At 41.8% G+C, this 12,690-nt stretch overlaps 1 long non-coding RNA gene across 3 annotated transcripts; it reads left to right on the forward strand.

Moving 5' to 3' along the window:
* Window positions 1-35: 35 nt before the first annotated feature.
* LOC110074794 (uncharacterized) lies at window positions 36-12,147 on the forward strand. 3 transcript variants are annotated; one of them, XR_013545329.1, is made up of 5 exons: window positions 36-1,336; window positions 5,807-6,895; window positions 9,598-9,676; window positions 10,130-10,174; window positions 11,849-12,147. It is a non-coding gene; the product is annotated as an uncharacterized LOC110074794 (long non-coding RNA). The 3 variants fall into 3 exon arrangements; XR_013545330.1 differs by lacking the exon at window positions 36-1,336 and adding an exon at window positions 1,353-3,158; XR_002299843.3 differs by lacking the exons at window positions 36-1,336; window positions 5,807-6,895; window positions 9,598-9,676; window positions 10,130-10,174 and adding an exon at window positions 10,591-10,714 and having other exon boundaries at window positions 11,849-11,980.
* Window positions 12,148-12,690: the final 543 nt, after the last annotated feature.

Consider the following 12,690-nt stretch of genomic DNA (forward strand, 5'->3'; position numbering starts at 1 on the left):
TCTCCCCCCCTCCCGTCGTCCTTAAGCTCCCATCTCATCCCCGTCCGTGTGTGTGTGTTGTGTTTTGAGAAGGGAGGGGGCGGGCTAGGGCTCGAGCTGCACCAATGCGAGCCTCGCGCTGCTCCGGGGCCGCGTCGGGACAGGCTGTCACTAACGCACGTGACCCGGCGCGGAGCGGCAGAGCGAGCTCGGGGAGGTTGCGGGCTGCAGCCGGGGGCAAGCCCGGGCAACAAAAGGAGAGCGGTGGGAGGAGAGGGAGGGAGGGAGGAAGAGGACGGAAGGAGGAAGGAACCCGGGGGGGGGGGTTGGAAAGAGAGTGAGGAGAAGCAAAGAAGGGGTAGAGGAGGAGGAGGAGGAGAGGAAAAGAAGGGGCAGAAGGGGAAAAGGAGCGTGGAGAGGCGGAGATGGAAAAATACCAGATAAGGAGAGGAAGGAGGCCTGGGAAAAAGCCAAGAAATGCTCCGTCCTTGTTTATTTCCATCCTCCTCGTTGCTTTCCCAAATACTGTAATACCATCCCTTTCCTCCCCCTCCCGTGATCGGTAAACATCAGGACCCGGGACGTCTTGATCTCCGCTGTTCTCACGGAACTTTTTGCACGGCTTCCAGATTCCCCTGCTGTTCCAAGGCCGCCAAACCTACCGGGTTTCCCAAAATTTGATGAACAGAACAGATCCCGCTGGCTTGACTTTTTTAAAAAGTCTGCCGGCCTGCCTGCCAGTGGGGTGGGAGGGCGACATGCTGGGATAGCCCCAGTCTTTTTCTTTGTTTCCCACAGTCTCCACCAGAAGGGTGACATTCGGATTCCCGGAATCCACCTCCCCCACTCCCCAGAATTTACTGGGCGAACTCTGGAAGTGGCTTGGACAAAATAATAAGACGATTTTGTGGTGTCTACATGGAAATCCTTTCTCCCTAGTCCGTCCCGAAGATTGTTCCTGAGTTTGAGGACTGATCCCTGTTACAAAACTCCTGAAGTCCCAAATTCAAAGCCAGGTTCTTTCAGAAATCATAAAATGTCGTATACTGATTAATGAATGATTGTGTGAAGTTGTATCATCTTGGAATAGTGTTACTTCTAATGTGGTCTTAGGAAGACTGCAGACTGAAAGGTAGCTATGAAATGGATTATTAAGTAAATAAACCCACCTTCTATTGTTACCTAAGGCCTACCGTTCCACTCCCATAGCTAAAGCCAGTTGTACCATTAGGAAGCCTCCACCTGGTACTGGGAGGAGCAACTGCTACCGCCTATCAGCCATTCCTCTTGAGCCCCCTATTCCTCTGACTTTTTAGATCTACATATTCGGGTATCCAACTATGATCACACTAAAAAGGTAACTTGAGCTAAAATCTTCTAAATTGCATATGTCACTGCAAGTCAAACAGTATGAAGTACAGCAGCAGTTTGTCAATGCTTGGATAAAGAGTGGATGCTTGGATTCCTCATTGGACTCCGTGTTGATTTCTTAATGGGAATTTGCTGTTGTGACTTTTTCTGGCCTAAAGAGTTGAGCTTTAGAGCTGACTGCCCAAATCTGCAGAGTTTATTGCTTTGCAGCTTGGTCAGGATTGGTAGATACTGGAGAGTGGAAAAATGGAAAGGTGTCTTTTTTCCTTATGTCTCTCCTGAGACTGCCACCCTGTATGGGAGGAGAAAATCGTAACTTTGCAGTGCATGTCATCTAGTTCCTCCTTGCCAGACTGTAAACTATTAGGGGGACTTAACAGGTCAATCCTTGCCTCACCCTCTCTTTGTGCATGCGTGTGATGTATTTTAGAAGCTCAGGCTTTCCAGATGCTGATAGAAAAATGTTTTCTTTTAATTGATAAATATAGTTCTAGGTATTGGAGAAATGCATGGATACTCAAGAGTCTCGAGGTATCCAAGTATCTAGAAAATGCTACCTTATTTTGGGGTAGCTCAAGTTTACTTCAGAATTGATGTGCATTTTATTATCCATATTTGGTACTGGAGCAAATGAGATTCCAAGACCTACAGAAAATCTTAATTAAATCTTGGGAGACACTCTGCATTTAAGTCTTTACCACCTTTTTTGTTCCGTGCAAGAGAAATCAATCTTAAAGCATGAGAGCTTGAAAAACATATACACTGTTTCCTCAAAAATAAGACCTAACCTGACAATAAGCCCTAGTAAGATTTTTCAGGATGCTCGTAATATAAGCCCTACGCCCAGTGAAGGGAAACCCCACCCTCCACCATTGTGCAGCAACCAGAAGATGACATGACTATATTTGAATAAATGTAGATTGTTGTACATAAAAAAATCACCTGAAAATAAGCTCTAATACATTTTTTGGAGCAAAAAGTAATATAAAACCCTGTCTTATTTTCGGGGAAACACGGGTATTTATTTTTTCAAAATATTTTTACGTCACCTTCCTCCTTAAAAATAACTCAAGGCAGCTTATATTATTAAAATACTTTGTTTGTTTGTTTGTTTGTTTATATGCCGCCCACTTTACTCAAAGGTCTCTGGACGGTTTACAACAATTAAAATTCAATTAAAATACAATAAAAGTGTGAAGGAGAGAACACCAATGTGCCGTCCTCAGTAGAACAGACCATTGAGGAGAACTGCGGTTGTGTGGAGGGAATGCTGGTGGAAATAAAACAGGAGAGGGAGGAGTGGAAAGGTCACTGGAGGTTTGCTTAGCAGACGAGAAAGGGGAGGAGTTAGACCTAATTGTCTGGGAGGAGGATATAAAAGAGGAGGGAGGCGCGCAAAGTTTTAGAATCCTAACAGGTGGCGAACAATCAGAGAGAAAAAATCAAGCGGTTCAGACTGAGCTGGGCTATGGGCATGAGGACTTTGCAAAACTGATGAAGGGTTTCCCTAACCTCCGGACCAGAGGAGGCTTGCTACCGGACCCGAAAGACCAACACGTGAGAGGAGGAGAGCTAGAGCCCGTAGAATGGACCATGGTGGTATATCCACACAATCAATGTGGGGGGAAGAGGGTGATCCGTCTCAGTCCCTCTTTACTCCAACAACCGCACAAGGGGGATTGGGTGAGACACCCCTTTTGTGGGACAGTTTGTGCCGTGAGGAGCACTCCTCTACGTCCAGTGACCGACCGGGAGCGGTTTGGACCGGCCCCAGTATAAGAAGTGATTTGCTGACACTGGATGTAAAGGTGCGAAGTTAAAGAGTTCTTCCAGAATTGAATTTATTAGACCCCTTTGAAACAGTTGATTTGAACATGTTAAATAAAAGAGACTATATTAAGAATAATGAACAGCCTCCAACTCCTTCCCGCGCAACCTTTGGGGTTACCTCCTGCAGACGAAGAACCCAATCAGAAAAAGATAAAATGATTAAAATACAATTAAAACAGATACTCTAAAAATTGCCATCAGGACCCACAGTTGATGTTATTTCAATTAAAAACCTTCTGGAACAGGAAGGTTTTGACCTGGCACGGAAATGTCATCAACAATCTCAGTCGGGAGGGCATTCCATAGTCTGGGGGCAGCTGCCAAAAAGGCCCTTTGTCTACAAGCCACCCCTCTTCTTACCTCCTTGAGAGCTCCTTTAGAGCTGAAAACAATAAGTATATATAATAAATAAAAAATATAAGTATAAATAATAAATAAAAAATAAATAAGTATACAAAAGCTAAAAAGGATCAAACAAATATCAGTCTAAGAAATGGTAAACAAAAGCAATACATTCAAAGCTGTAAGGCAGCCAGTCACTGAGGGGAAGCTTGCCTGAAGAGCAAGGCCTTTGCCTGCTTGCAGAGGACAGCAAAGATGGGGCCAGCCTGGCCTCCTTTGGGAGGGAGTTGCAAAACCTGAGAACAGTAGCAAAGTCCCCTGTTTTGTCCCCACCAAACCCATCATGAAAGTGGTGGGACTGAAAGAGAAGCACAAAAGCCTAGGAAAATCCAAAACATGTAAAGCATATTGCAAGATACTAGTTTTTTTTTTCATGTTTTGCCAGTTTGTGCAATAATACATACATTCATGGTTATTATTTAGCCAAAAAACTAATAATTTGACAGAGAATTCTGCTAATGGCCAAAGGCCTCTTCCAGTTTGCTAAAAAAAAAATATGGTTGTTGGACTTTGGTGTGGAAAAAGAGAGTTGAAAACCTTATTATGAAGCTTGCAGAGTAGCTTTCGACCCCACCCACTTCTTGTAGGGATAAACAGTGGGAAACCCATATCTGTAAGCAATCCTTACCTCAATGGTGGAAAAGTTGGATGCAACTATAGCAGTGTGGGAGTAATGCTGTGCCCTCAAAGCAGCAATACAAAATGCACAGTAATTGCTGAAGCCTGAGGGGCCAGTAATTAGGTTGTACTGCTCATGCTTTGCAATATTGTACTGGAGCTGAGCTGGGATTTGCAAAGTTTAGAGCCTTTGTGACTTGTAGGGATGTAGAACTATTCCTTTTGTCATGGAATGAACACAGTTTATGTGTTTGGTTACATCTCAGGGGTGCAGCTATAGAGCTATCATGAAGAACATCTGCATCCAGAAATCACCACTACACCATAGATGCTTTGCATGAAAGGGGCCCCAGATTCTTTCTCTGCCTGTGCCCAAGGGAACTGCTGCCAGTCATAACAGAGAATACAAAGCCAGATGGATTACCGGTCTGATTTTATTGACCCCCCCCCCAAAAAAAAGGGTGGGGAAAAAGGGTGGTTCTTGCAAGCAAGCAAGCAAGAACCACCCTTTTTCAGCTTAATCACTTCCAGTGATCAATCAAGCTTCAAAATTCCAGGAAATTTGCAGGAGTTGTGGCCGCATCTTTAACAGATGGGTTATTAGACAATATAGGCTGAAATCTTGTTGCTAATAATTGGCGTAGTAGGTGACAACTAGAACAGGCCCATAAAGGCGAGTTGATTCTCCAGACACCTACTAATTCAATAGGCCTAATCTGGTGTGACATGATATGGTAAGTAACAGAATTTTAGCTATAGTCAGAGGAGCTTGGACAAGTTACTTTTTCAGACTACAGTTCCCTGAATCTCCTAATCAGGATTCTGGGAGTGTTACTCCCTAAAGATATGGATATGCTGTCATCCTCTATGCTGTGGTTAATTTATGGCTGCCAGTGTCAAACTGGGGGACGCAAGTACCAGATTAGTTTGTTCACTGGAGTAGGGTTGTAATGAGTGCCCTCGAAACAGTCACTTGTTGGAATTGATTAGAAGGAACAGATTACAAATAGTGTGATTTTCTTTGAGGTTAATGAGAGTATAATTAAGTGACATTTTGAAATTAACACAATAGATAGGATCAAAATGATTTTACAAATGTAATTTATAATGATTGTGATAGGTTTTTCAGGCTGTTTGGCTGTGTTCTGGAGGTTTTTCGCCAGTCTCTGTCCAGCATCTTTAGAGGACAGGAGTTAGAACGTCTCCTATCCTCTGAAGATGCCAGCCACAGAGACTGGCGAAACGTTAGAAGAAAAACCTCCAGAACATGGCTAAACAACCTGAAAAACCTACCACAACCATCAGATCCCGGCCATGAAAGCCTTCGAGAATACATAATAATGTCTTTTAGTTACTCCCAATGTTACTTCTAAAGTGCATTTTAAGACCCCTTTTTACAGAACTTTCCCCAGTTTTTCTGTCACTCTTATGAATCCTAATTTTTAAGCGACAGAAATAAAAGTTACAAGCAGTACCACAAGTTACCTTTGCAACACAACACTGAGTAACAACAATATATTACTTTTCAAGCATTGTTAATGGGTAGAAGTAACAAGTAACAGCATAGTTTTTTTGTTTTTTGTTTTTTGTTTTTTTGAATTTCAAGATCTGAACTGCAGCTATCAATCTATGGTACAAGTACTGTACCCAGCAGGCGACTAATACTATCTGCATAGGATGGAAGAGTAGGAAAATAATGTAGTCCAACTCTCTGCTCATTGTAGTATAGCCGTAAGTAATGCATTTGTCTTTAAGTTCGCTACACATATCCATTGCTGAATTCTGATTTCTTTTGTAACCCTATATCTTAAAACAGACAAAATCCTGTATATTTTCCCATGAAAATGTGTATGAAATAGGAGATGGTAGGAAAGACATTCAGCTTGTAACAAGTTGTATTTTTGAGAAGAGAGAATAAATAAAACCATACAAATGGCAACATGTTATTTCTAAAACAAATTCTGAAATAATAATCTTAGAATAATGATGTTAGAACTGCAGAGCTGGAAAGGGCCCTATGGATCATCAAGTCCATCTCCCAGGAGACAGTGGGGAACTGAACTCCCAACTTCTGGCTCTGCAGCCAGAAACCTAAACCACAGAGCTATCCAGCACGGAGGTTAATATTTTGTCTGTTGGGGTTGAGCACCTCTGGTGAGTCTGGAGGCCCATTTTCTGCCTCCAGGATTCTCCAGGGGCTGAATACAGCCTGGAGGAGTTCCTATTAGCCCTGGGACTATGCTTTGTCTACTTCTCATGCAAATAGCAGCAATGTGATTTGTGCAGGATGTATTTCTAGTGTTTGTGGTCAAAGTCTGAAGACAAGAATGGAAAATCAAGGGAGCAAATAAGGAAGAGGGTTATATAAGGACTCAGACCATGTGTTTTTCTGCTGCTCCTGTTCCTGTGAATAGCAATAAATGAAGGGCAATCTTTTTCAGGGTTCATTTCCTCCACAGAGGACCATCCTGAGGTCTTAGGACATGTTGGGTTTTTCTGCATCTATTTGTTGTGAAGCAAATGTACTTTGAATTCTCATTTGGTCCATAAAATCAATAGCCATATCTCCTCCAGAAACATATCTGTTATGTACCAATTTAACTATCACATTTGTTTCTTCCAGAGACTCCTTTTGGCAGCTTCCGGGTGAGAGAGCCGCACAAGACAGTTCCCCTGTGCTCAGACCACTTTAAAGGTACCTGAATGATCCTGATGACTGAGAGATTCTGGGAACTGTAATGATACATTTTTCTAAACTCTGATTGGGTAACACTCATCTCCTACGTTGAACAACACATGAGATGAGCTCCAATGCAACACTGGTGTAGCAAAAAAAAAAAAAAAAAAAAAAAAAGGCCAGTAGTGTACTTAGCAGGATTTCAGCTGAGGAAAGAGAAAGGAGGTGTAGCGTGCCATTGAGGGAGCAGGAAATGCTTCCCGTCTGACCCTGCCTTAGGTCAGTCAATAGCTGCCTTAGAGCTCATGGTTGAGTTGGGCCGCCATGTTCTGCCACCCAGAAGAATGGAGAGAATTACTTGGGAAAAAGGAATGAGATGCTTTTTTCCTCTGATCCCAGGAAAGCATGTTGGCTCCATCGCTGGGATCTCTGCAAACTTACTTAATCTCCTCCCCACGCTGCCTTGATACCGAGGACTCCCAAGGTCAGGTATTATTCAGGCAGCTAGTCAAGAAACAATCATGTTAAATGGGTGGACAGGTGGTAGAATCGAAGGGAAAGAAGCCACCAGTGCTGCTTCTGGCTTCTCCTTTCTCCTCCTCTCTCCAGGAGTGGTGGCAGCAGGAGGGATGCTGATGTCCCCACCTAGGACAGCAGGAGAGCTTGCCCTGGCACTGTTAGCTACGGTCCTGTTTAATCATGAGGAACTGTGGAAAGGCATGTCTGGGACCTTTGGTCTAGCAGTAAAGAAATTAAGGCCACTGTGTCAGAGCCCTAAGGAATCTTTCTTTTTGGACTATAGCGGCCATGCTGGCTGGAGGGGAAAAAACACACATTTTCAGTCTGTGCTCAAGTAGCTTTTTAAAGAAGTGTTATGAGCAGAGAGGTTATCAGTGTATGTCTAAAGCAGGGGTGTCCAACCCTCACCTTCCCTGGGCCACATTAGAAGACGAAAATTTGGTTTGGGCCACACATACATTTGATTTGGGCTGCATGGGTGGCAGCCCTAACCATCCTCCGCAGCCCCGCTCCAAGCGCGCTTACCGGCAGCTGTGATCTCAGACAGCAGAGGCTGCCAACTTAGACTCCGGTGGCTTTATGGGGCCGGGAGGGGGTCCACCTATTGATGGGGATGGCGCAATGCACTCACGCAGCTCCCCTCTCCCTCCTTCCTTCCTTCCCTCTCTCCCCCGCACCGTTGTGACGTGCCCTGGCCGCAAGCGCCGGCAGTGTAACTTGAAACTTTGGAATTTATTTAAAAATAAAAAATTGCACTGGGCCGCATTATGAGCCGCAGGTTGGACAAGCCTGGTCTAAAGCAAAGGAAGCGGATAGAGAAGAGGTGCATCTGACTCGGGTAGCAAAGTGCTTGTAGCTGGTTTTGGGTCCTATGTGTGATAATTTCAAAAAGGGGAGGATGTCATTTACTGCTTTGACTCAGACAGTAAAGTTGTTAGGGTTAGGGTTAGGGTTAGGGAAGTAGTGAGGCCTGTGGATCATCCGATCATCTAATACAACCAGAGATCACCCTCTCTTTTTGGTCTAGTAGGGCCTCACACTATCAAACTGGAGTGAAAAATGTGGCCGTGCCCACCCTTTCTCTGCAAAGCAATCAGGAAATTTCAGTGGGTCTAAAACGCAGCAGCCAGATTGCTAACTGGGGCTGGTCACAGGGCTCACCTCACCTTCCATTAGAGCAGCTCCAGTGGCTGCTGATCCATTATGGGGCTGAATTCAAAGTGCCAGCTCTAACCTATAAAGCCCTCAATGGGTGCAAGCTATCTCAGGGACTGTGTCTTCCTTTATGAGCCTGCTCATAAAGCTGTGAAGATCATCAAGAGAGGCCTTTCTCTTGGTCCTGACAATTTCACAGGCACATTTAGTGGGGACCTGGGAGAGGGCCTTCTCTGTGGCTGCTCCCACACTGAAGCTCTTGCCCAGAGGAAGCCAGGCTGGGCCCATCTCTGCTGTCCTTCTGCAAGCAGACAAAGAACTTTCTCTTCAGGCAAGCTTTCCCTTAGGGATTGGCTGGCTAATTGAGATTTTGTAATGGATTGTTGTACCTTCCCGCTTCAAATATGTTTTGATGTTGCTTTCATTTAGTATTTTTACTGTGGTATTTTATTTATTTATTTATTTATTTATTTATTTATTTATTTATTTATTTATTTATTTATTTATTTATTTATTTATTTATTTATTTATTTATTTATTTATTTATTTATTTTACTTATACCCCGCCCATCTAGTCATAGACTACTCTGGGCAGCTAGTCTACAAATACAAAAAGGATTAAACAAGTATTTGTTTAATCCTTTTTGTATTCGTACTATGTATTTACTGTTGTTGGCTTTACATACTGCCTTTCAATGATGTAAGCTGCCTTGGGTCCTTTTTTATGGATAAAGGCAGAGTAAAATATTTTAAATCAATAAAAATAAAAATCTATTTAAATGTCACGAGTTTCCTGCATCTGCAAAAACAACAACAGCAGTACAGCATTTAAAGAAATTTAAACAATATAGCTGTAACAGCTTTTTTGCAGCTAAAATCATGAAGAAGAATCATGTGGCACCTTGAAAACTAACCCATTTCATTGTGCCATCATTTTCTGTGGAAATGTCATCAGGTTGGAATCTGATACAGTGGGCCGTGTTCACAACAACTTACGGTGTAATAAATCTGAAACTGGCTCTGAAAAGTAATCTCTTCTCCTTTAGGCCCACCTGGATGTCCTGCCTTTTTTTTAGCTCAGGAAACTTTGCAAGTGCTGTCTGGATGGCCAGAGAAACAGGTTTGGTGAGTAATCTTAAGCGAAGCAATATAGCTGGTTAATTAAATCAAATTGTTTTTAATCAATTGGTGAACCCCTCCCTCCTGAACGTTGTTGTAATATGTTTGTAAGAATGTTGGCCTCAAAAGAGATTTTGCAGCAAATTCTGCACCCCTCACAAAGATCTCTTAATAGTAAACCATCTTTCTTTATTCGTACTACAGCACGGTACAATTTAAAATTGTGACTGTATATGAAATATAGGTAAAATTAAAACCAAATGTTAAGATAATGAGACTGTTTTTGATCAGAAGTAGGCTGTTTCAAGAGCATTGTCTCAGTCATTTGCTAGATATTCTTTTGTACATGTGGTAGGGCATAAATTGCACTTACATAAGTGCAGCCACAGTCACAGAAAATTGTCCTGTATCCAAGTGGTCCCATTGTAATTGATTGTTCTTTGATCTTCCTACTTCAAGTTCTATTAAGTGACTTTCAGATGATCCAGCTAAAGTCTTATCCTGGTAGGAGACACTCTTCAATATTCAACCATTTGATAAAGCATATAATTTTTGTTCTTCATAGCTTTAGCCCAAGTTCTTCTGGTTTAATGTATAAAGCCTGTGATGTGTGGAGAAAACTTTTCCTTGATTTTAGCCATTGTCTGGGGGTTGGTGTCCATGAAGGGGATGGGTTTGGTGCTGTATTACTTTATTTTATTCATTATTCGCTAGCACCTCTCAACATACTTCTGGGGGGACAGTGCCAGACAAATAATAGACTTTTTCAATGGAGGTAGGTTTCAGATAGCAGGTAATAATCCTGCATGACTCATTAAGAGTCACACCCACTTGTTTGGCATTTGCTGATTTATACCATATGGGGCTAGCATATTCTGCTGTGGAGTAGCATGGGGAGAAAGCTGCTGTTCTTATGTGGATCCCAGTGTCACACAGCCGGTTCCCTAACTATGTTATTTCTGGAGGCAACTTTCTGTTCAGTGTTTAGACAATGCTTTTTTGTAGATCAGGATTGATCCAGAGTTAACGCCCACATATTCTGAGGTAAGGTAATGCTCCAAAATCTTGACTTCCCAGAGCTGCTTCTCTGTTCTTTAGGTAGAAGGCATAGACCTGTGTTTTGAAAGGGTTTGGTTTCAGCTGATTATGATAAACCATAAGCACTTAGCTTTACCTACCTTACAGAAAGAGCAACAAAACCAGTGGCAATTTAAACACTCACACATTTCTTATGGAATAATCTTTATTAGAATGCATTCTTTCATAGAAGGCATGCATCTGATGAAACAATTCATAGCCATTGAATTTCTGTAGTCCATGAAAGCCTTTTATGTAATAGATTTGTTAGTCTTATGGAGCCATGGAACTTTTTATTTGTGCTGCAACAGACTAATATGGCCAGTCTTTGACTTTCCTACCTTGCAGGGTTGTTTATTCGGTTTATGTAATTAAACAGTTATGCAACCAGTAATGAAGTATTACTTTGAACATAATGATTTTATGAGCACTGTAATATACATTATGACAATATTCCTAAGAAAGATTGCTCAAGAGAACTTGTTTTCTGGGGTAGAAAATCCAGATAATTCTCCATAGTGTAGTAAAATGTTAATAATGAACAAGGCCTAGTAATCTTTATGGGACCAGAAAAATTAATGTTGCTTAATAAAAGAGCCTGACCTGAATGCTAAACTCATAATAATACAGAACTAGCCTGATCCTATGCATGTTTACAAAAACATGAGTTCCACTAAATTAAATGGAACATACTCTTTTGTAAGTACCTAAGGTTATATCCCTAACTTAACACCTTGAATGATATTCCTACATCAGTTAGGAATGATTCTGTTTTTTTATTTTTATGTACCTGATTTCTCTTCAACAAATGCTACCTTGAATTTTACCAAGTCACAGTGACCTAGCTGAAGACTTCACTGACTGAATAGTATTTTGAATGCTGTCTCAGAAAATTATGACAAAAATGTGTGGGAGTTTTGCAGTTCAGAATAGACTAAGGTTGAATGCCACATTTGGAAAGGAATTTATCTTAAATATAATAGATGTCTTGACCTAGAAATCTGACATAAGCTTTCAGTTTTTTTATTTTCTTCTAGACTGTAGTCCTATACCCATACTTGCTTAGCAACAATTGGAACAAACGTTTATTTCTTATTTCAGTAAGCAATCGAAAGGGGGACAAAACGGAGTGATCCAAAGAGATGTCTGGACCCTTCTCATGAGAGAAGAAATGTCTGCTGCGTGAATGGAAGGATAGCTTAAGTGTGAAATAAAATAAAAGCATGAACCGGATCTCTCCAGCTTCCCCTGTCTGGTCATGTCCTTACTTTAGGAACCAAGAACTATTTTAGTTATTTTATTATTTATTTATTTGAAATATATTCTGCTTTTCTCCTCAGGAGGATGCAAGGTAGTTCACAATATAAAAACAAACTATATTAAAAGCTACAAAAATAAAATCATTACCCTATTTAAAAAGAATTTAACAGCTATCAAAAGCTAGAAAATCAAAACCTTTCTTAAAATGCATTAAACACAACAACACAACAGCAGCCCCATTTTTAGGAGCTCTCTATTAGGTAGTGGGTTTCTGAGAAAAGGGGTGCTTGCAGAAGGATAGTAAAAGGGGGGGCAGCCTGAACTCCCATGGCGGGGGGGTAAGTTCCACAGTTCAAGAGCACCAACAGAGAAACCTCTCTCTTGTGTCCTCACCAAATGTACCTGTAAAGGTAATCGGCCTGAAAGAAAGGCTTCCGCTAATGATTCTAAAACCCAGGCATGCTCATAAAGGGAGATGCAATATTCCAGCTAGCTTGGACCAAGTAATTTAGGGCTTTATGGATTAAAACCAGTACTTAAAATTATGTTAAAAAACAGACCAGCAGCCAGTAGATCTCTAGTAACAGGTGGGTTATTTTGATCCCTGTAAGCAGCTCTGTTAAATCATCTTGGCTGCAGCAACAAATGATTGTTACATTTGAGGGTATAGTCTTACGGACCTT

This window comes from Pogona vitticeps, chromosome 4 (genome assembly GCF_051106095.1).
Source record: "Pogona vitticeps strain Pit_001003342236 chromosome 4, PviZW2.1, whole genome shotgun sequence".
In the NCBI taxonomy this organism is placed as follows: domain Eukaryota; kingdom Metazoa; phylum Chordata; class Lepidosauria; order Squamata; family Agamidae; genus Pogona; species Pogona vitticeps.